Source organism: Pristiophorus japonicus, chromosome 8 (genome assembly GCF_044704955.1).
Source record: "Pristiophorus japonicus isolate sPriJap1 chromosome 8, sPriJap1.hap1, whole genome shotgun sequence".
In the NCBI taxonomy this organism is placed as follows: domain Eukaryota; kingdom Metazoa; phylum Chordata; class Chondrichthyes; family Pristiophoridae; genus Pristiophorus; species Pristiophorus japonicus.
In genome coordinates, this window is record NC_091984.1 from 218,258,725 (window position 1) to 218,281,078 (window position 22,354).

The following is a 22,354-nucleotide window of genomic DNA, read 5'->3' on the forward strand; positions in this document are numbered from 1 at the left end:
ACACAGCAACTTTAACCCATCCACTGCCGATTGATCTGTTTGTGATCTTCCTTCCTGTGCTGGCGGGCGGTTTTGTTGACGAGACATTGTTGATACGAGTTATCCCAAGTATAGCCGGAAGCTGGTGTTTCCTCGGAGGTTGGGGGCGCCACACTGTCCAGTGCCGCTCCACTTGGCTCCTTTTATCCCTGACCTGCTGCTGGTGTTTCCTCGCAGGTCGGGGGTGCTACGCTGATCAAGGAGTGTGGACAGGACCATCGGCGGTGCCTATGTACAGCAGAGGAGAGGGAGGTCAGGGCAGAGGAGCGGCGAGAGTTCACGGTGGAGGTGCAGCGAATGATTGTGGCGGAGGAGCGGTGAGAGATCGGGGCCCAGGAGAGTCATGGTCCCGGGCCCGGAAGAGGCGAGGGCCCAGGGCAGCACAGGCCAGCCCACACTGCGATCTATGGACAGTAGGAGTATGTGTGCGCACTAGGTCCATGCAGCTTGGTCTTCAGTCGTCTTAGTCAATCTTTGCCACTGGACCAAGACCTAGCTCTGTCAAGCCCGTGTGGTCCATGCACAGGCATCTTCCACCCTTCAATATGTAGTTCGGGGCTGGAATGTCAGGTCCCTCACTGTAACACCTGTGAACTCATCCCTTTTTGGTGTGAAAGCGGGTCATCCTCAACACAAGGGACTGCCTAATACTACTATAGCCGGAAGCATGCACAGCTCTTACAAGACCTCATAAACCTCACAGATGAGAATTGCTTTACAATTAACATTATGGTGGCATGGGGCAGGATCAGGGAGGTCACTTATTTGACCCTTGCTGTGCCCAACTTCTAATTGGAGTTGCATTGAGCAGGAAGGCACTCCAGAATAGTCATCCATTCTCACGTTTTCACTATTGAACTCTATTCTGCGAACCTCCACGGACAACATTCCTTCCACTTGCACACACCTGCCGCAGAATCATGCTCCTGTTCTATTTCAACCATTATATTCATACAATAAGACTCACAGTCGTTTCAAGGACTGGCAGAGAATTACAGGCTGAATATGTTGATTTGTGATGATATAGCTCCCTCTACTGATTAAATATTGAACGACAGTTAATGAAATGACGCTGTTGAAATTCAGCACTATTGACTACATTAAGTAAAAAGCTTAATGGACTTTACTTCTGATGGACTTTAGTTTGATTTACCATATCATACGTGCAACCTTGTTTGTGCTAATCATGGTAAACATGTTACTTTTCAATGACTTCAAAGACTCATCTGTGTAGGAACAGCAGGATGTTATATTTCATTAACATTATTGAGATTTACAAAAAACAATGAGGCAGGCCAGGACAGGTGATATGTCTTAAACTTTAATGGTTGATCTTTGGGCTCCCAGTGGCTTCAGTGAGCTGCTGATGTGATGTGATGCTGAGTCGTACTGTGGAGGGAGGTCTGAGGTTCAATCCCCTGTCTATGTTGAGCTAGCTGGTCTATGCTGGAATTCTTTGAGGATATAACGAGCATGGTGGATAGAGGTGTACCGATGGATGTGGTGTATTTAGATTTCCAAAAGGCATTCGATAAGGTGTCACACAAAAGGTTACTGCAGAAGATAAAGGTACGTGGAGTCAGAGGAAATGTATTAGCATGGATAGAGAATTGGCTGGCTAACAGAAAGCAGAGCGTCGGGATAAATGGGTCCTTTTTGGGTTGGAAATCGGTGGTTAGTGGTGCTGGAATCACAACTGTTTACAATATACATAGATGACCTGGAAGAGGGGACAGAGTGTAGTGTAACAAAATTTGCAGATGACACAAAGATTACTGGGAAAGCGGGTTGTGTAGAGGACACAGAGAGGCTGCAAAGAGATTTAGATAGGTTAAGCGAATGGGCTAAGGTTTGGCAGATGGAATACAATTTCGGAAAATGTGAGGTTATCCACCTTGGAAAAAAAAACAGTAAAAGGGAATATTATTTGAATGGGGAGAAATTACAACATGCTGCGGTGCAGAGGGACCTGGGGGTCCTTGTGCATGAATCCCAAAAAGTTAGTTTGCAGGTGCAGCAGATAATCAGGAAGGCGAATGGAATGTTGGCCTTCATTGCGAGAGGGATGGAGTACAAAAGCAGGGAGGTCCTGCTGCAACTGTACAGGTTATTGGTGAGGCCGCACCTGGAATACTGCGTGCAGTTTTGGTCACCTTACTTAAGGAAGGATATACTAGCTTTGGAGTGGGTACAGAGACGATTCACTAGGCTGATTCCGGAGATGAGGGGGTTACCTTATGATGATAGATTGAGTAGACTGGATCTTTACTCGTTGGAGTTCAGGAGGATGAGGGGTGATCTTATAGAAACATTTAAAATAATGAAAGGGATAAACAAGATAGAGGCAGAGAGGTTGTTTCCACTGGTCGGGGAGACTAGAACTAGGGGACACAGCCTCAAAATACGTGGGAGCCAATTTAAAACCGAGTTGAGAAGGAATTTCTTCTCCCAGAGGGTTGTGATTCTGTGGAATTCTCTGCCCAGGGAAGCAGTTGAGGCTAGCTCTTTGAATGTATTCAAATCACAGATAGATAGATTTTTAACCAATAAGGAAATTAAGGGTTATGGGGAGCGGGCGGGTAAGTGGAGCTGAGTCCATGGCCAGATCAGCCATGATCTTGTTGAGTGGCGGAACAGGCTCGAGGGGCTAGATGGCCTACACCTGTTCCTAATTCTTATGTTGTTATGTTCTTATGTAACAGCAGCATACCATACTTGCCCTCAGTGCCGCTGGCCAGAGAAGGTTAAAATTAACTTGGAGCTGGATCATCACAGCTGAACCCAGTCCTAGGCTCAGCCAAAGTTCACACATGCAAACTTTCTAATCAGAGTCACTGGGCAACAATCAGGAGTGACAACAACAACAACAACAACATCTGTTTATATAGCGCCTTTAACATAGTGAAACGTCCCAAGGCGCTTCACAGGAGTATTATGCGATAATAATTTGACACCATGCCCCACAAAAAGAAATTAGCGCAGGTGACCAAAAGCTTGGTCAAAGAGGTAGGTTTTAAAGAGCTTCTTGAAGGAGGAAAGATTGCTAAAGAAGCGGAGAGGTCTAGGGAGGGAGTTCCAGAGCTTAGAGTCAAGGCAGCTGAAGGCACGGCCACCAATGGTAGAGCGATTATAATCAGGGATGCTCAGGAGGCCAGAATTGAGGAGCGCAGACATCTCGAGGTGGGGGGGGGGGGGCTGGAGGAGATTACAGAGATAGGGAGGGGTGAGGCGATGAAGAGATTTGAAAGTAAGGATGAGAATTTTGAAATCGAGGCGTTGCTTAACTGGAAGCCAATATAGGTCAGCGAGCACAGGGGTGATGGGTGAGCGGGACTTGGTGCGAGTTAGGACACAGGCAGCGGGGTTTTGGATCACCTCTAGTTTACGTATGGTAGAATGTGGGAGGCCAGCCAGGAGTGCGTTGGAGTAGTCAAGTCTAGACGTAACAAAGACATGGATGAGGGCTTCAGCAGTGGATGAGCTGAGGCAAGGGTGGAGATGGGCGATGTGACGGAGGTGGAATTAGGCGGTCTTAGTTATGCTGCGGATATGTGGTCGAAAGCTCATTTCAGGGTCAAATATGACACCAAGGTTGGGAACAGTTTGGTTCAGCCTCAGACAGGAGTTGGGGAGAGGGATGGAGTCAGTGGCTAGGGAACAGAGTTTGTGGCAGGAACCGAAAAGAATGGCTTTGGTCTGCCCAATATTCAATTGGAGAAAATTTCTGTATATCCAGAACTGGATGTTGGACAAGCAGTCTGACAATTTAGAGACCATGAAGGGTTCGTGAGAAGTGGTAATGAGATAGAGCTGGGTGTCATCAGTGTACATGTGGAAACTGATGCTCTGGTTCCAGTGATATCGCCAAGGGGCAACTTGTAGATGAGAAATAGGAGGGAACACCAAGGGTAACGAGGCTGGGGCAGGAAGAGAAGCCATTGCAGGTGATTTTCTGGCTACGGTTAGATAGATAAGAATGGAACCAGCAAGTGCAGTCCCACCCAGCTGGACAATGGTGGAGCGACGTTGGAGAAGGATTGAATGGTCAACTGTGTCGCAGACAAGTCAAGAAGGACGAGGAGGGATAGTTTGCCTTTGTCACAGTCACAAAGGATGTCATTTGTGACTTGTTAATTTGAACCTTCTATGGCCAGTGGCACCGAGAGCAAGTATGGTATGCTACTGTTACCCCAGCATAGACCAGCTAGATCAACATAGACTGGGGATTGAATCTCAGGCAACCCTGGCTGATATTGTTCCTCACTGGGCCAATTGCTGCACAGCTGAGATTGGCCAACTCAGCATCCACAGGGGACGGAACCTGACGCTTTTCTGATCTAAAGAGGAGTAAAGCTGAATCAATAGAAGAGAGCAGAGCTGTCTCATGTATTGCATGTACAAAGGAGAATGGATCACCCAAATTAAAAGGCAAAACTAGCGTTTCTTTAAAATGGGCGATCGCGAAAAATAATACAACCACTAACACCGGAAATATCACTCATTTTTTGGGCGATAGCGATGATAATGGAAAGTCCAGCCCATAGTATCTCACTGTACTACAAATCATTGGCTAGGCTGCGGTGCGAAAGTTGTGTCCAGTTTTGGGTGCCTTTCTTTAGTAAGAATGTCAAAGACTCACAGATGTTGCTGAAGAGATTTGCTGAGATGATACAAGAATGAAAGTCTTTCATTCGTAGGATATACGACACAAGGAACAAGAAACCTTAATGGGTTGCAAGAAGGAACTGGAAAAGTTCTTGTCAACAAATGGGATTCACGCCTTTCAGGGTTATTAGGAGTGCAGCAAGGGAATACTATAGATAGGTGGGCTCGAGGGACAGAAGGTCTTCTCTCACCTCAGGCTGTTCCTACATCACTACGTGATGTAGACTAGGGAACCTGAGACTTTTTTCATTATAATGGACGTGGTTGAGAGGAGATCTGATAAATGTGTTCAAAATTACAAAGGGTTTTGATAAGGTAAATAAGGAAGAACTACTTGCACTGGTCAGTTAGTTGGCAACGAGAGGACATAAATTTATGATCTTCACCAAAAGAATGATGAGAGAGGTTAGGATTTTTTTTTATGTAGAGGGTTGTTCGGATATGGAATGGTCGACCAGGAATAGTATGGGAAGCAACATCCATAATAGCTTTTAAAAGAGAGTGGATGAATATTTGAAAAATAAAGATTTTAAAAGGTATGGGGAAATGACAAGGTTGGGGAATAAATTGATGGATCTTTCAGAGAGCCGGCATAGACGCAATGGGCCAAATGACCCCCTCTGTCCTGTAAAATCCTAAGATTCTATATATAACAGAGAGAAGCACAGTTGAGCTCACCATCTCCTCACGGTCAGACAACTGACCTGGGAATTCATTGTATGGTGATGGTGAGAACAAACCGCTTAACAAAAACATGGTCTGGCACAGGCACAGGCGACTTCATTTTTGGCTACTCAGGGTATGTGTCTCAAAGACAAATGTCTTTGTGTAAAGGGAGGGCTGTGGAGAGAAGGGGTGGATAATCGATTCATGTTAAACTGCTGGGAGGCCAAGTGTTGAGGATCAGTGACAGCTGGATGAGAAATTGAAGGGACAGTGACTCATGGACAAGATGCACAGGGGTCAATGACTGAGGCCCAGTTGCTTAGGGATCAGTGGGCCACCTCCCATTTGCCTCCCTCTTCCCCCAGTTTAGCTATCAGCCTCAACAGCATGAATAAGATGAGGGACTCACTATGTGTAGGAAGAATGGGGTCTCAATGGCCACCATACACTTACATCACACATACACATTCATACAAACAAACACATATATATATATACACACACATGCACACACACATATATATACAGACATACACACATATATACACCCACATATACAAGCACACACATACACACATATGTACACACATACACACACACAATCATACTGCAGAGTAACTTGTGCTTGCCCTTGTCTACATACACACATGCACACAACACACATGCAGGTACACAAGTACATGGACACACCCACATCTACACAAACCCTCTCAACACACCGTCTCAGGATGAACACCATGATGACATTTGATTTTAATACTTTACTAGAAGACATATATAAATGTATAAACATCAAAAGGACATTTAGTGGCAATAGGCTTCACAGTGATAAATTACAAGGTCTGAATCTCCAGTACATACCCTGGTCAGTATTACAACAAACGCAGGACATAACCTGGGAGACTCAGGTGAAAGCTGTGTTTATTCTAAATGGCTTTTTTTGGGGGGACAATCCATTAATGTAAGCCATACCCAGCGAGAGGTTTTACATTCCGTCAAATGCTCCCCGCAAATGCTATCTGAACAGTCTAATTCAGGGGAGGAGACAGTGAGGTAAATCATGTTTTGCGATAAATTAGACTCTTGTGGTGAGTTAAGTGATGCGATGGCAAAGGGTTGTTTATTTTCTCTTCAGTTATTGGGATTGATTTCAATAAACCCTGGAAACCGATCACTTTTCTGACCAATACTGGACTGGATTGACATTTGTGTCAAATAATTCCAGTAATTATTTTATTGCTGTGGAAGTATTGACCAAAGACTCTGTATAACCAAGGTGGTTTAACCGTGGCGGCCAATCGCTCCAGCGCTGCTCCCGCTCCACCGCCTCACTCTCCTGGGAGAAAGCCCGTTACCCCCAAACCAGCTTTCTGCCGCATTCCTGGCAAAGTGACAGGTGGAGCGAGAGCAGCTCTGCGGAAATTCATGATTTAATATAAACTAGGAAGTGATTAACTTCAACTCCATGTAATCAAACCGTGACTCAATGTAAACAGGATGGCATGAACCATGATTTTATGTAATTGGGCTACTTTAACAGCAACTCCATGATTATCTTAGCTGGGGGGGGGGGGGGCGAAGAGAGAGAGGCGCTGGGGTGAGGGGGAGAGACATGGGTTGGGGGGGGGAAGAGAGATTGGGGGGGAGAGACATGGGTGGGTTGGGGGGGAGAGACATGGGTGGGTTGGGGGGGAGAGACACGGGTGGTGGGGGGTGACACGGGCGGGAAAGGGAAGAGACACGGGTCGGAGGGGGAGAGACACGGGTCGGGGGAGAGAGACACGGGTCGGGGGGGGGATATCGGAGGGGAGAGTGGGAATTCAGGGAAGACAGATCACATTCTTCCAACCCTCTACAAGGAATATTGTTGGAGTGGATGATATCCAGAAGTCATGACACTATCACTATTCACTGCATACCCAATAAATCTGTTAACAATCTGTACACAATGCCTGCCCCATCTATGTTGAGGTGGGGGTGGTAGGATGCACTTGCGCTAGAGTAAAGCACTTTGGCTGGGGGAGGCATGAACTTGGACTGGGGTAAGGCACTTTGGCGGGCCCTTTGCTGTCTTCTAGGGAACTCTGTCACTTCAGGAAGTCAAAGTGGATCGAGTTACAATTTGCAGTCAGTGAAACCTTGGGATGGGTGGTTCCAGTTACACATTCCTGTGAAACTTCAGGGTGTGGCTTATCCTCCAAGGGGACCAATCATAGACAAAGCGTGGAGCATGGCGGCCATTTTTGCAGTACAAATAAGCGCATCCTATACCAATATGGCGGGTGACGCACCTCCGACTCATAATGAGTGCACACTCCCTGCCTGCCATATTGGAAGTGTAGGCACCTGTTTAGCAACTGGAAAACAGGCATTGTGCCATCACATTTATAAGCCACCATCTCAGCAAGCATCTTCCCAGCTTTGTCCATTTTATATTTGTGATATGGATCAAATTTAATATTAATATGTAAAGGTTTATATATAGAATATTGGAGACACATATCTAGCAAGCCCCCTCAGACATAACAGTTCAGAGTATACCTTTTATTTTAAAAATGGAAGCAAGTCATTCCCTGCCATTTTTCAATGACTGTGATAACTTGGCCTCTCCCAAGAGCTCGAGATATAAAAGCAGCTGCTAATCTACGGACACTTTCCTCAGCAATCAGCCTCTCACTGACCCAAGTATGTATTTGATAGAGCAGTTCCATCAGGGACTATCTGAGCAATAGCCTGAAAGGGACAAGGCAGGTCCAATCTTAGCTCCATTTTAGCAGCTAAACATATTGGGGGCCGATTTCCTTTCGTCAACGCGTTCAAGCGCTAACGATCCTCCAAGGTGGTCAAACTGGGGCACTGAGCTGAAACGCCGGTTTCGCCTGCATTTAGCAGAAGACGCCATCTTGGTAAAGGAGTTGAGGCTAGTGCTAGGAACAGCCGCCAAGAGGCTCGTTAAGGGTCTGATTTGCACTTAAAATGCCTGCTAGCGCTCATTAAAGCGGCCAAATGAGATTTTGGAGGCTAGCGCTTGTCCTAACGCCCTCTCCTAACAGTGACCAGCTGTTTGGGAGCAAAATTGGCGTTGATGTCCTGGATTTCAAGTGCTACTTAAAGGGACACTCGCCATTCCATGTTAATTGCTGCTGAAGTGGACCTCTGAAACAGATCAGGAGACTTTCGGGGACACTTTCTCAAGACTTCAAAATGCAAGCAACATTTATTCCAGAAATGTTCTGAGGACTTTTCCTAAAAAGAGGAAGTGCTGTGCTACTCCACCTTATAGGAGTCACCAGGAGAAAAGGAGTGCTTGGTCACCAGCATCTTGCTCGGGCTCCCCCTTGGTCTTGACGAGGAATGGGAGGAGGACATGAGGCCAGGCAGAGCAGCACCAGCTGCTGCAGGAGGAGGGCGAGGTGGTATCCTTCCTCCCCTGCAGGTGCAGGGCATCCCTCTTCCTCTGGACCCCCTCCCCCTCCACCCGGACCTCCAGTGTCACATCTGAGAACCTGTGCACCCTCTCCCTTGGTCCCTGAGACATTCACCATGTGCCAGCCAGAGGTGGAAGTGGGTGCGAGGAACTTACATGCACTGCTCCACGGAAATTGTGTCTTATCAGCACTTGAGTGCTAAACCTGCAGGTGCATGTTTAGCACCTCCAGGCAAGTTCAAATTACGGTCATCAACAATTAGGACCAAAATTGTGTGCTAAATCCAGACTTTCAATCTTATTAGCACTGCACCCACTTAGCGGCTATTTTCACCCTTTGGTAAAAAATAACCCCCAATCAGTGTGCTACAGACTCTGGGCTAGCTGAAAGCAATGCCATGAGAGATCAGCTGATAGAATAACAAGATGTGCGGGAGTGAGTTTCAGGCTAGAACCCAATCAAAGGATTTGGTTGGTTTAAATAAAGAATAACAGATACCCGAGAGTGAGTAATAGGCTGGGGTCTCATCATGAGCTTAAGAAATTGTAATGGTTATCCAGAACTGATTTACAGGCTGGAATCTAATTGAGGGGTTTGAATGGTGTATAAATAGAATAATGGATCAATGGGATTGACTGATAGGCTGGATTCGAATAGAAAGGGTGAGATGTTGATTGCTAATGGTCAGCTGACCCCCGAGGTGAAATTCCAGTCGTTATTCTAACATTCAGCGTTTCTTCGGAACAGCTTCTACTGTGACCCAGACTTTGTTAAGATTAACAATTTTGTAAATTTTTTTTTCAAATACATCATACAAAATTGGCTTGGTCCCTATACTGAACTCAAACCAGCTATTGGGTCCTTCAACCTCACAACGGAAGTCTTCCAGCTCCTTATTAATCTCGTCTTCAATGCACTCAGCTAAAGCCTTCAGCTTGAAGAAGGCTCCCCGTTTCTTCTTTACCAATTGTAGTTTCAGGACACTCTTATAGATAAGCTTTCGTGGATTTCCGACTTGAATTTTCGCTCTTTGAAACTGCGGGCAGATTGTGTGGCCAATTCTGTAAAAGGATGTCTTTGCCTCCCCGACGACATACATGTAAATTGTTGCTCCATTCTGTTCCAGGAACTCATTGGTATCTAAATCGTACGCAGCTGCTGAAACCTCATGGAATAGGCTATCTTCACTGGTGCCAAAATCAAACTCTTCAAAGTCGCTGAAGTTATCACTTGCATTATTGCCCATTGTCTGCTCAGCTCTGCTCTGATCTTCTTTGTATGTGAGTGCCTGGCGGCACTCGGCTGCTGAATCTGGTGAGAAAATCATAGTTACCATTTAAATCGAGTGCTCCCACATTTGTATAGAATCAGAAAGCATGCTACAGATAGAGGCCATTCAGCCCATTATCTCAGCGCCAGTTGTTCCAATTCAGTCATCAATCTGATCCCATTTCGTTGCTTCCCGGCCAACTCCCCCAACCCATGGCTTTTAATCATTTTCTTCTTCAAATTGAACAAGTACTTTGATTCGGTATTCACTAAGGAGGACACAAACAACCTTCCGGATATAAAAGGGGTCAGAGGGTCGAGTAAGGAGGAGGAACTGAGGGAAATCCTTATTAGTCGGGAAATTGTGTTGGGGAAATTGATGGGAATGAAGGCCGATAAATCCCCAGGGCCTGATGGACTGCATCCCAGAGTACTTAAGGAGGTGGCCTTGGAAATCGCGGATGCATTGACAGTCATTTTCCAACATTCCATTGACTCTGGATCAGTTCCTATCAAGTGGAGGGTAGCCAATGTAACCCCACTTTTTAAAAAAGGAGGGAGAGAGAAAACAGGGAATTATAGACCGGTCAGCCTGACCTCAGTAGTGGGTAAAATGATGGAATCAATTATTAAGGATGTCATAGCAGCGCATTTGGAAAGAGGTGACATGATAGGTCCAAGTCAGCATGGAGGTGGGTGGGGTGGTTTGACCCATCCACCTCCACGGAGCTGTGTGGGGGGCCTGACCCATTCACCTCCATGGCACAAACCTGGTATTGCAGTACTTCCAGGAACGGTGCAGTGGCTCTAGGCCTTTTGGCTAAGAGCATTGGCGCAGAGTGATCCTTGATGTGTGCAAGGTGACCTCTGGCGTTTGTGATCTGACAAAGAATTGGAAAGATTGGCTACGAAAAATGTATTTAAAAAAAAAAATGGATTTGTGAAAGGGAAATCATGCTTGACAAATCTTATGGAATTTTTTGAGGATGTTTCCAGTAGAGTGGACAAGGGAGAACCAGTTGATGTGGTATATTTGGATTTTCAGAAGGCTTTCGACAAGGTCTCACACAAGAGATTAATGAGCAAAGTTAAAGCACATGGGATTGGGGGTATGTGCTGACATGGATTGAGAACTGGTTGTCAGACAGGAAGCAAAGAGTAGGAGTAAATGGGTACTTTTCAGAATGGCAGGCAGTGACTAGTGGGGTACCGCAAGGTTCTCTGCTGGGGCCCCAGCTGTTTACACTGTACATTAATGATTTAGACGAGGGGATTAAATGTAGTATCTCCACATTTGCGGATGACACTAAATTGGGTGGCAGTGTGAGCTGCGAGGAGGATGCTATGAGGCTGCAGAGCGACTTGGATAGGTTAGGTGAGTGGGCAAATGCATGGCAGATGAAGTATAATGTGGATAAATGTGAGATTATCCACTTTGGTGGTAAAAACAGAGAGAGACAGACTATTATCTGAATGGTGACAGATTAGGAAAAGGGGAGGTGCAAGAGACCTGGGTGTCATGGTACATCAGTCATTGAAGTTTGGCATGCAGGTACAGCAGGTAGTTAAGAAAGCAAATGGCATGTTGGCCTTCATAGCGAGGGGATTTGAGTACAGGGGCAGGGAGGTGTTGCTACAGTTGTACAGGGCCTTGGTGAGGCCACACCTGGAGTATTGTGTACAGTTTTGGTCTCCTAACTTGAGGAAGGACATTCTTGCTATTGAGGGAGTGCAGCGAAGGTTCACCAGACTGATTCCCGGGATGGTGGGACTGACCTATCAAGAAAGACTGGATCAACTGGGCTTGTATTCACTGGAGTTCAGAAGAATGAGAGGGGACCTCATAGAAACGTTTAAAATTCTGATGGGTTTAGACAGGTTGGATTCAGGAAGAATGTTCCCAATGTTGGGGAAGTCCAGAACCAGGGGTCACAGTCTAAGGATAAGGGGTAAGCCATTTAGGACCGAGATGAGGAGAAACTTCTTCACCCAGAAAGTGGTGAACCTGTGGAATTCTCTACCACAGAAAGTTGTTGAGGCCAATTCACTAAATATATTCAAAAGAGAGTTAGATGAAGTCCTTACTACTAGGGGGATCAAGGGGTATGGCGAGAAAGCAGGAATGAGGTACTGAAGTTGCATGTTCAGCCATGAACTCATTGAATGGCGGTGTAGGCCTTAAGGGCCGAATGGCCTACTCCTGCACCTATTCTCTATGTTTCTATGTTTCAAATGTTGATCAAATTCACTTGTAAGTGCTAGTTGCTTCCATTGGTCAGTAGATGGCATCCTGTGGTGGCTGCCTGGATCTGTATGTAACGTGACAAATCCATAGTCGTTGGAGCAAGGTAACGAAATTAAATAGATGTGGCTTTGCTCTGAGATTTAACAATATCGTCCATGTCAACTCCTGCTATTTCACTGCAGCTGGGCATGTCCTCAACAAGGCCAGAAGACGATGAGAGAGCAGACCGCTGGGCAGCTATATGATTATTGAAGGCAGCTTGGTGGATGCTATTGTTTGGAGCCTATGGTCTCCTGAGACCCCAGTCATAGTATTCATTAAGAAAGCCATGGCTGAGCACAGGACTTTGGGCAAAGGGGACATATTATAGACTTCTCCCACCAAGGGCCCGAGCGTAGCCATGCTCTCCATTATGATCCTCAACTTGGTCATGTCTGTGGAAGAGTTTGGCTACAGATCTAGTTGCAGCATGTGGGATATCTCTCTCCCATGTTACCCTTTGTAAATTATGCCTCCGTTGGCACTGTCCTTCATAAGAACAAAAGAAATAGGAGCAGGAGTAGGCCATACTGCCCCTCGAGCCTGCTCCGCTATTCAATAAGATCATGGCTGATCATTGACCTCAAGGCCACTTTCCCGCCCGATCACCATAATCCCTTGATTCCCCTAGACTCCAAAAATCTTATCTATCTTAACCTCTAAAGCCCTCTGGGGCAGAGAATTCCAAAGATTCATTACCCTCTGAGTGAAGAAATTCCCCCTCATCGCTGTCTTAAATGGCTTACCCCTTATCCTGAGACTGTGCCCCCTAGTTCTAGACACTCCAGCCAGGGGAAACAACCTCTCAGCATCTACCCTGTCAATCCCCTTCTGAATCTTGTATGTTTCAATGAGATCACCTTTCATTCTTCTAAACTCCAGAGAGTATAGGCCCATTATACACTATCTTTCACATTAAGACAGCCCTCTTACCCCAGGAATCAATCTAGTGAAACTCTGTTGTACCTCCTCCAAGTATATCCTTCCTTAGATAAAAGACCAAAACTGTGCACAGTACTCTGTGGTCTCACCAAGGCCCTGTACAATTGTAGCAAGACTTTCTTACTCTTATACTCCAACCCCCTTGCAATAAAGGTCAACGTGCCATTTGCTTGCTGTATCTGCATGCTAGCTTTCTGTGTTTCTTGCACAAGGACACCCAAATCTCTCTGAACACCAACATTCAAAAGTTTCTCACCATTTAAAAAATATTCTGTTTTTCTATTCTTCCTACCAAAGTGAATAACCTCACATTTCCCTACATTATACTCCATCTGCCACCTTACTGCTCACTCACTTAGTCTATCTATATCCCTTTGCAAATGCTTTATGTTCTCCTCACAGCTTACTGTCCCACCTAGCTTTGTATCATCAGCAAACTTGGATACATTACACTTGGTCCCTTCATCTAGGTCATTCATATAGATTGTAAATAGCTGAGACCCCAACAGTGATCCTTGCGGCAACCCACTAGTTACAGCCTGCCAACCTGAAAAAGCCCATTTATCCCTACTCTCTGTTTTATATCCATTAACCAATCCTCTATCCATGATAATAGTCACAGGTCTGGCAGGGGAGTGACCCTGATCACGCAGGGGGTGCTCCTAGGCTGAGGCTAGCCCATTGCACTTAGGGTATGCTGACTCCTGTGATGTCCCCAAATGTGGGATACTCGACTGCAAAATTTGTGCACCTCTGATGGTAGATTCTCCTGTGGAGGTATTCGCAGGTTGGCGCAGTCTGACCTGCCTTTTCTGGCCCTGACTCCTTCCTCCAAAAAGCACAGATGTGTGGGATTCCCAGAGGAATTTTGGAGTTACTGGCAAAAAAGGCAGCAGCACAACAATTGTCATAAAGGCTCCTGCAAACCTAAGTAACAACACAATAAAATTACACCTCTACACTGCAAAATGAAGAAAAAGGCAGAGAATTGTGAACTTGTGGCATTCTCTACCACAGAAAGTTGTTGAGGCCAGTTCGCTAGATATATTCAAAAGGGAGATAGATGTGGCCCTTATGGATAAAGGGATCAAGGGGTATGGAGAGAAAGCAGGAATTGGGTACTGAAGTTGCATGATCAGCCATGATCATATTGAATGGTGGCGCAGGCTCGAAGGGACGAATGGCCTACTCGTGCACCTATTTTCTATGTTTCTATGTAATGCATTCCATCAAATTTCCTGATCGATAATGCTCACTTAATACCCAAAGATCAGACGTTACTGATTGAAAATCTACCCTCAATTCTCAGCCACGGACACACCTATCCAGCCCCCTGATCACTGAGTCTCCAACTAGCACTCGTCTCTTCTCATGCTCACTAGACCCCTCATAGTACCAGGACCCGTGGGACCATCATTCACATCATCTCGACCATCCACTTCCTTCAGAAACAGCAGCTAGATCTTTACGTAGCTCTTCCCAGAGAAGACATTGGCTAGTTTTGACGCTGATGGGTTCCTACCATGGCTGGCTGTCCCCTGGCTCACCTGCTGTCTCTTTTTTCCTTCTTCTTTTCTGAAAGCCGTGCTGTGAAAAAGAGCAGCTTTTGTTTTTGGTCCAGTGAAATCTGCAGAATCTCCCTGGGGCCTGCTCCCTCATTCTTGTTTATCACTGCAAGAGGGCTGGTAGATAAATGCCATCCCATGGGGAAATTCTCCAGGGACTCCGAGGAGTTTCAGCCCCTTCTGTTTATGTGTCTCACCTGCTCTATGCTTTCTATCTCTCTGTCTACATTGGGCCTTATAATAATGGGGAGAGCAGGCGAGCTTTACAAAATAAGTGGCACATGAGCTGTGGATGAGTTATAGCACTCTGTGTTAGATTGATTTCCAATTAAATCATAAACTTTATTGATTAATACATTTCCAATGGCATCAATACGTGTGCAACAATTGGACTCAGCACCCTGGTACAGAGCGGGCAAAATCAACCAGGGAAATGTGACCTTCATTGGAAAATGTGAATGTAAGCTGAGTTGAGGGATGATTAAGCTGCTGACATTCACCACCCAGCCTGATCTATGGCTAGTTGGTAAAGATACCGGGGATGTGGAACTATACACCGGTAAATGTCGGTGGGTTCAGGAGCAGAGGAAAGTAAGAAATTGGGACAAAAACTGGGAGGGACAATGGGCCAGAAACAGGGAGGCAGCCGACAGGCAAGTTGGTGATGACTATGCTAATTTACCACAACGCCTTGCGGAGTCCACTGGCATCTGCACTGGCATGGGCGATATAGTTCAGAAATGATTCGATAATTGGGAATAAATGAAAACCATCAAGAAGGATTCTTTGGTGCTCCAGCTCACATTTGCCAGTATAACCAAGATATGCAATCCTCCCTGTGAAAGTGTGAACTGTTACTGACATTCAGAACAACCTATTTTATACTCTAGAATGTTGAGAGTCTACAAAAACACAGAATAAACTCACAGTCCTTGCTGGAAGCACCAGTCAGGTGAACCCAGGCAAAAGTCGATCTGCAGAATCTCAGCACATTCACTTTTCTGAGCAGTTTGTAATTTTTCTTTTCACGAAGTCTCTCAAATGTGGATAAAATAAGTGAGTAAAGCTCTCTCTGCTTCAACGCCTCTGTGTCTTGTTCCTTTTCTTCTGATTTTCTCCCTGTTAAACAGTCCTCTCTCTGACTGTCGTTTTTTTTCTCCCTTTTACCCTTCACAACTGACGCTATCTCACTGTCTCTGGAAATTCTCCCCTCTCCTCCCATCTCTTTTCCTGTTATTTCTGAACACCTGATCCCTGGCACTCTCTGATTGGCTATTCCAATCTGCTCTGTTGTCGTGATAATCCAATGAAATCAAAGCTAAATATTAATTTGTGTAAAAATCCTCTCCATGTATGAGACATCATATCAAAGAGAATAGTCCCTCATAAATTTCAATTTGCTTCTAGTTAACTTTTTAAAAATCTTTTCCTTTGCCACTGTATACTGAAAGACTGTGGTACCGACAGGTACACACATTATCGCACCTTGTTGCCGAGCCTTCCGTCGTTTGACAGGTGGACGAGTGGTTTGTGTGCACTTCACAATTTGTGGTATATTTACTGTATTCGCCGGGGCAAAAGGGTTTCAACAAGGACATTTTCCTCACGGGAAGGAGTTTGAAAGGATGAAGGATGTTATTGCGTGGGTTGTATTGTTTTCCTGCTGCCTCTCTGCCTAGTCCCCAAGGCTTCCTTTCTGATCAGAAAAACAGAGCATCACCTGAGCAGCACCTCGACCCAGGAGATCACACCTGCTCCCAGCTCTGCTACTGCAGCCCAGTGTGAAACGGTTACAGTCCAGTATTTCTGTTATAGATTACCCACCACACTTGCAAAATGAAGAAAAAGGCAGAGAATCGTGAACTTGTGGAATTCTCTACCATAGAAAGTTGTTGAGGCCAGTTCATTAGATATATTCAAAAGAGAGTTAGATGTGGTCCTTACGGATAAAGGGATCAAGGGGTATGGAGAGAAAGCAGGATTGGGGTACTGAAGTTGCATGATCAGCCATGATCATATTGAATGGCGGTGCAGGCTCGAAGGGCTGAATGGCTTACTCCTGCACCTATTTTCTATGTTTCTATGTAATGGATCTCCACCAAATTTCCTGATCGCCTTTCATTGGTTTTAGTTTCTTCTTTTAATGTTCCTTCTGAATTTGTCCATTTACTTCTCCAGAATGCAGTTTTTGCGTGGGGAGCAGGCGGGGGGGTGGGGAGTGGGAGGGTGAGTACAGATTCACAATGTCAGCATTGTTCTACTGCACCACCCGAGTGACTTAGATATGCTTGACTGCTACTGGAGGGTGTTAGTCAAATCCTACCCTTACGCACGCACTTTGCAATAGGCATTACTGGATGATGGAAGGCTAACTGATTTTAAACCTTCCTAATCTAAGGGGTGCTGAGACCCAACGTGGAGCACTGAGATTAGTTAGTTCAGCACAGTCCAGGGATTGAACCAGTGATGTATATGGCTCAGTTCCACACTGCGTAATATATTTCCAACTGACCATCAGAGCACACCCTGCTGTTGTTGAATGTGTTACATTGGGAGGCCCTTCCACATGAGTTAAATAGACCCATTAATCCACCACTGCAATATTCTACTTACGATGTGTTAACACTTGGGAAATATTGTCCAGAACAATTTTTGACAGTTGTTAAATTATAAAAAAATTAATTCAGTGATTTTTGCACAGGACAAATAATAGCAATGTTGCTATGATGATGAGGTCTCAGGTTCTGCTCCTGTGAAAGGTGCCCTCTCATTCTCCTGGTAGCAGTGCCCGGAGGGTCACAATACTTTATGGGATCAATTAGTAGTGTGAGCACGTGGAGAGCTCGGGGAGCAATGATGTACTTGTGTACGGATTTGGTTTTCAACACTTTTAAGCAATGGTGCCAGTACTGCCCACTAGCACAAAAGGATCATTAGAGGAGAGCATTTGATGAAATGGACATTCTTCCAGTCCCTACTATTCAAACTCTGTTTTATGTTCCATTCTTACATATTGGCTGTCCCCTCTTTCAGTTACCCCAAAATACAACCACAGAATCAAACCGCCCTTACCCAACAAACATGGAATTCTCCAAACTTCAGTCCCTCCGCTCCTCTCCTCTGGCAAACATGTAATTTTCAGCAAAGTTGAGACCCCAGGAGAAGACTTTTCTTTACTAAGTTTTTTGTGTACATTTTGTGCTGTTTAAGGTGAGGGGTATCAGTGCTGGGAAATGGAACACTTTCCATTTCAGCATCAAACACTCCTCAGCCAGGTACAGAATGGGTTAGAATGGAATGTATATTGGACCTCTGCAATGTTCCTCAAAACACCCAATATTGCACTAGTGTGACATTTCATCTTTTCCACCCCAGCTACCCTTCAGCCTCACTGAGCAACATTGCTAATTTAGGGCGAACTGCATGCTGAATTATCATCAGTCTTGGCTAACTGGACCCCGTCTATTTCACGGAGATGCTAGGCTCTGGGGCCTAAAGGGCATTAGTTCATTAGTCTTGTTTTAACTTTATAACATTTCTGGGTTGTTTCACCACCGCCCCTCCCCTGCCTCCAACACATACACCAGCACCAAAGACACTACACTGAAATAGGACCTGCAATGATCAACAACTTTGAAGTTTGAGAAATAATGATGATAGTTAGGATAAAAGCAAGAACCCATCAAAAATCTGAATGCAGTGAGTTATTATTGGTCAACCATCAATGACAGTACTAAACAACAACTCCAATGGTCAATCAGCTTTCCAAACCCATCAACTGTGACCTGCAGCATCCACAGGAAAATATCACAGGAAAAGAAATACATATTCGGAGAACGCATTCTTATTTTATTGTTCAATGTCATTTAATATTCATCCTCATTGATTAAGTGGGATTATATGCACAAGTAAATGGTCTCGCCAGAGATGAATGGTGTTCCCAGGCTGAATGTTGGTGGAGAACATCTGGGCATCTTCCAGCTGTTTCTCCTCATACGCCAGGCGCTGCTGCTTGGGTGGGACTCCCTTCTGCTAGTGAACTCGTGCTCTAAATGGTGGAGCACAGTGTCGGACACCAGAACTTATTGTTTTCCCCTTCTTGTTCTTCCAGTGTATTAGCATGCACTCCTCGTTCCTGACTATCGGTATGACAAGTGTCGCTGGGAGAGACTTTGGGACAGAAATTGAACATTGCTGTGCCCGTTGTACAGGCATAAAAGCCGCTAACTATTACGGGTTACAAATCTCTGGTCACTGGCCCTCGCTGATACTGCACCAAGTATGTTCTTTTGTTCAGACTGTGAGTGTCAGTTGTTTAGTCAGAGGGTGCGTCAAAGCTGCAGCCAATCCTGTCCTCAGCCAATCTCCACAGGCGTACAAAGGAGCACAATACAAGTCCAATTTTTTCTGGCTCTTAAGCCAGGGGCACTGAGTAAAATTGTAGTCACTTTCGCATCACCTCAACTGAGATCAGTGAGCTCAGTACCCACTGGGGAACCCGCTCAGTTGGTATAGCTCACCAGGTGGAGCATTTACTCACTGAGGGGGTAATTTTACCTTTGAGCGATAGTGTCAACTGTGCGATATCAGCTTCTCAACCTGTGTAGTAGCTTCATTGTGCTTGTGCCTTTTTCTGTAGGCCTGGTGCTGTTCCTGACACACCTTTCTACACTTTCCATTGGATAAATTCCGAACTCTGTCGCCATACTCCATTCCGATGTGTTTCTTCTATGAGTGAGGCAGAGTTCGGGTGTGAAAAATGTGTGTGGAACCGCTGGCTTGACCTGATACTGTTAAAATATTGGGATCTTCAAGAAGCTGCTCTATACTGGTGTCAGTCTTGGCTCAGTGGTAACACTCTCGCCTCTGAGCTAGAAATTTGGGTTCAAGCCCCATTCCAGATACATTAGCACATAATCTAGGCTGACATTTTAAATGCAGTAATGCCAGCCCACTGTCTCATAAATCATGAGACAAACTTTAAAAAATCATGAGATTTGGTAAGAAATCATGAGTTGCTATTTTTTTCCCATCCCGACCTCATGCTGACCTTTGCTCCTAGAGAGGAAGTGCATTGCATGAGCTTTGCTCTCGAACAGGAAGCGCATTCGGCCGTCACTAACCGGTTACTGACACAAGAACATAAAGAAATAGGAAAGGTGGATCGGTGGTCCCGCTGTCACGTCAGTCACAGGCTGCCTTGTCCTGCTTTTGACCATTACTCTTTCCGGAATATATCCTCCAGTCCTACAACCCTCCGCGATCTCTGTGCTCCTTCAAATCTGGCCTCTTGTGCATTCCTGATTTTAATCACACCACCATTGATGGCCGTGCCTTCAGCTGCCGAGGCCCTAAGCTCTGGAATTCCCTTGCTAAACCTTCCACCTCTCTTTCCTCCTTTAAGAGGCTCCTTAAAACCTGCCTGTTTGACCAAGCTTTCTGTCACCTGCCCTAATATCTCCTTATATGGCTTGGTGTCAAATTTTGTTTGATAATCGCTCCTGTGAAGCACTTTGGGACATTTTACTACGTTAAAGATGCTATTATAAATGCAAGTTATTGTTGCTATTATCGACTTTTGGCCAATGCATTTCCTTCTTTGAGATAACTTTAAAATTATGAAAGGTCTAGATAGAATGGATAGGAAGGACCTATTTCCCTTAGCAGAGGGGTCAACAACCAGGGCGTATAGATTTAAAGTAATTGGGGGGAGGTTTAGAGGGGATTTGAGGGAAATGTTTTCACCCAGAGGGTTATGGGGGTCTGGAACTCACTGCCTGAAAGGTGGTAGAGGTAGAAACCCTCGCCACATTTAAAAAGTACTTGGATATGCACCTGAAGTGCTGTAACCTACAAGGCTACGGACCAAGAGCTGGAATGTGGGATTAGGCTGGATAGCTCTTTGTCAGCTGGCGTGGACATCATGGGCCGAAATGGCCTTCTTCCGCGCTGTAAATTTCTGTGATTCTAACATAACTTGTGTTCAACACTCTTCAGTGTACCAGTGGAATTAAACCACAACAGACCAGGAAAGATTGACATTAGGTGTTAAAATAGATGTTAATTTATTGGAACATTATTTGCGCTACAAGCAAAAACAAAATATAAACCCATATGGCAGCAATGGGTACTGTCCAACTGCATATGTAGAATGTTGTACAGTCAGTAGGCTATTATCTGAAGAAATTGCACATTTTAACACTGAGAACATATATAATTGGGTGGAGAAGTATGTTTGCAGTGACTGCTGCCCCCACTCTGCATACACCAGGTCAATTTGCCTCAATAAATCACAAGACATTCACATCACAGTTGACAGAGTAAGTTGGATCCCCACCTTGAGGGCTTAAGCCTACGCCCACCACATTCAAATGAAATGGGGGAGGCGAGCAGGGCGTTTGCTAAACTCTTCAACCTGGAGATGCTGCTGCTGCTCCCCTCCGCCCCCTCCCTCTGCCACCAAGCCGGTTGCCCGGGCAACGGCAAACGCTTATTTTTGAGCTTGTGGAACATCATGCCCATAAAACTTTTATACCATTTTTAAATATAGGTACTCCATCCGTTCATCTCAGCAAGTTATAAAAATGCGTTACTTGTAAAGCAGTGATGGAAGGTGCAATTCCAGCCCTCTCACCCTCGCCAGTCGCTCACCATATGCTCCACCTCCCCCAACACCCTCCAAACGCTCTTCCATGGGTGCCTCCGCGATGCAGCAGCGGACACAGGTACTTTCACAAAATGAACTGCCCCCGCTCATCCCTGTATAGTGGAGAGGGGAAAGGGAGTGGGGAAAGGGGAGATGGAGGAGAGAGGGATGGGGAGGAGAGAGGGGAGTGGAGGGTGAGGAGAGAGGGATGGGGAGGAGAGGAGAGAGGGAAGGGGAGCGTGGAGAGGGATAGGTATGGGAAGGAGAGGGGGAGAGTGGAGAGGGATGGGGAGGAGAGATGGAGAAGGGGGAAGGGTAGAGAGGGATGGGGGGCAGAGAAGGGGAGAGGGTGGAGGGAGTGGAAGAGGAGAGGGGGAAGGGTAGAGAGGGATGGGGAGAGGGGGAAGGGTAGAGCATGGGGAGAGGGAGGGAGGGAGGCAGAGAGGGGAGTGGGGGAAGGACGGGGAGGGAGTGGAAGAGGAGAGGGGGAAGGGTAGATGGGAGGGGTGGGGAGAGAGAGGGAGGGGGATGGGGAGAAAGAGGGAGGGAAGGGGAGAGAGGCGGAGTAAGATCTGCCACTTGCGCTGCAATAAAGCGGGGCTCCGGTTCCCAGCACCTGCGAGTCGCGCATCCTCCGCGATATGGACAGCAGAACCTGCCGATTGCGGAGAGTGAGAGCGGGGAGAGCCCGACACTGGGAGCGAGAGAGAAGCCAAAACCAACCCAAGCCCGGCTCTCTGACCCATCCATCTGCTTTAAGGCCGGGAGCAGTGCGGATTCCCCGTCCCCCATGTTGTGCTGCGGGTCTCGGCGCTGCTTTTCCTGGTCAATGTGCCTGAGCTGGGCTGAG

General features: G+C 46.0%; 1 pseudogene; it reads left to right on the forward strand.

The window, feature by feature from the left end:
• The first annotated feature begins 13,909 nt into the window (after positions 1 to 13,909).
• LOC139269856 (U1 spliceosomal RNA) lies at positions 13,910 to 14,045 on the forward strand (annotated as a pseudogene).
• Positions 14,046 to 22,354: the final 8,309 nt, after the last annotated feature.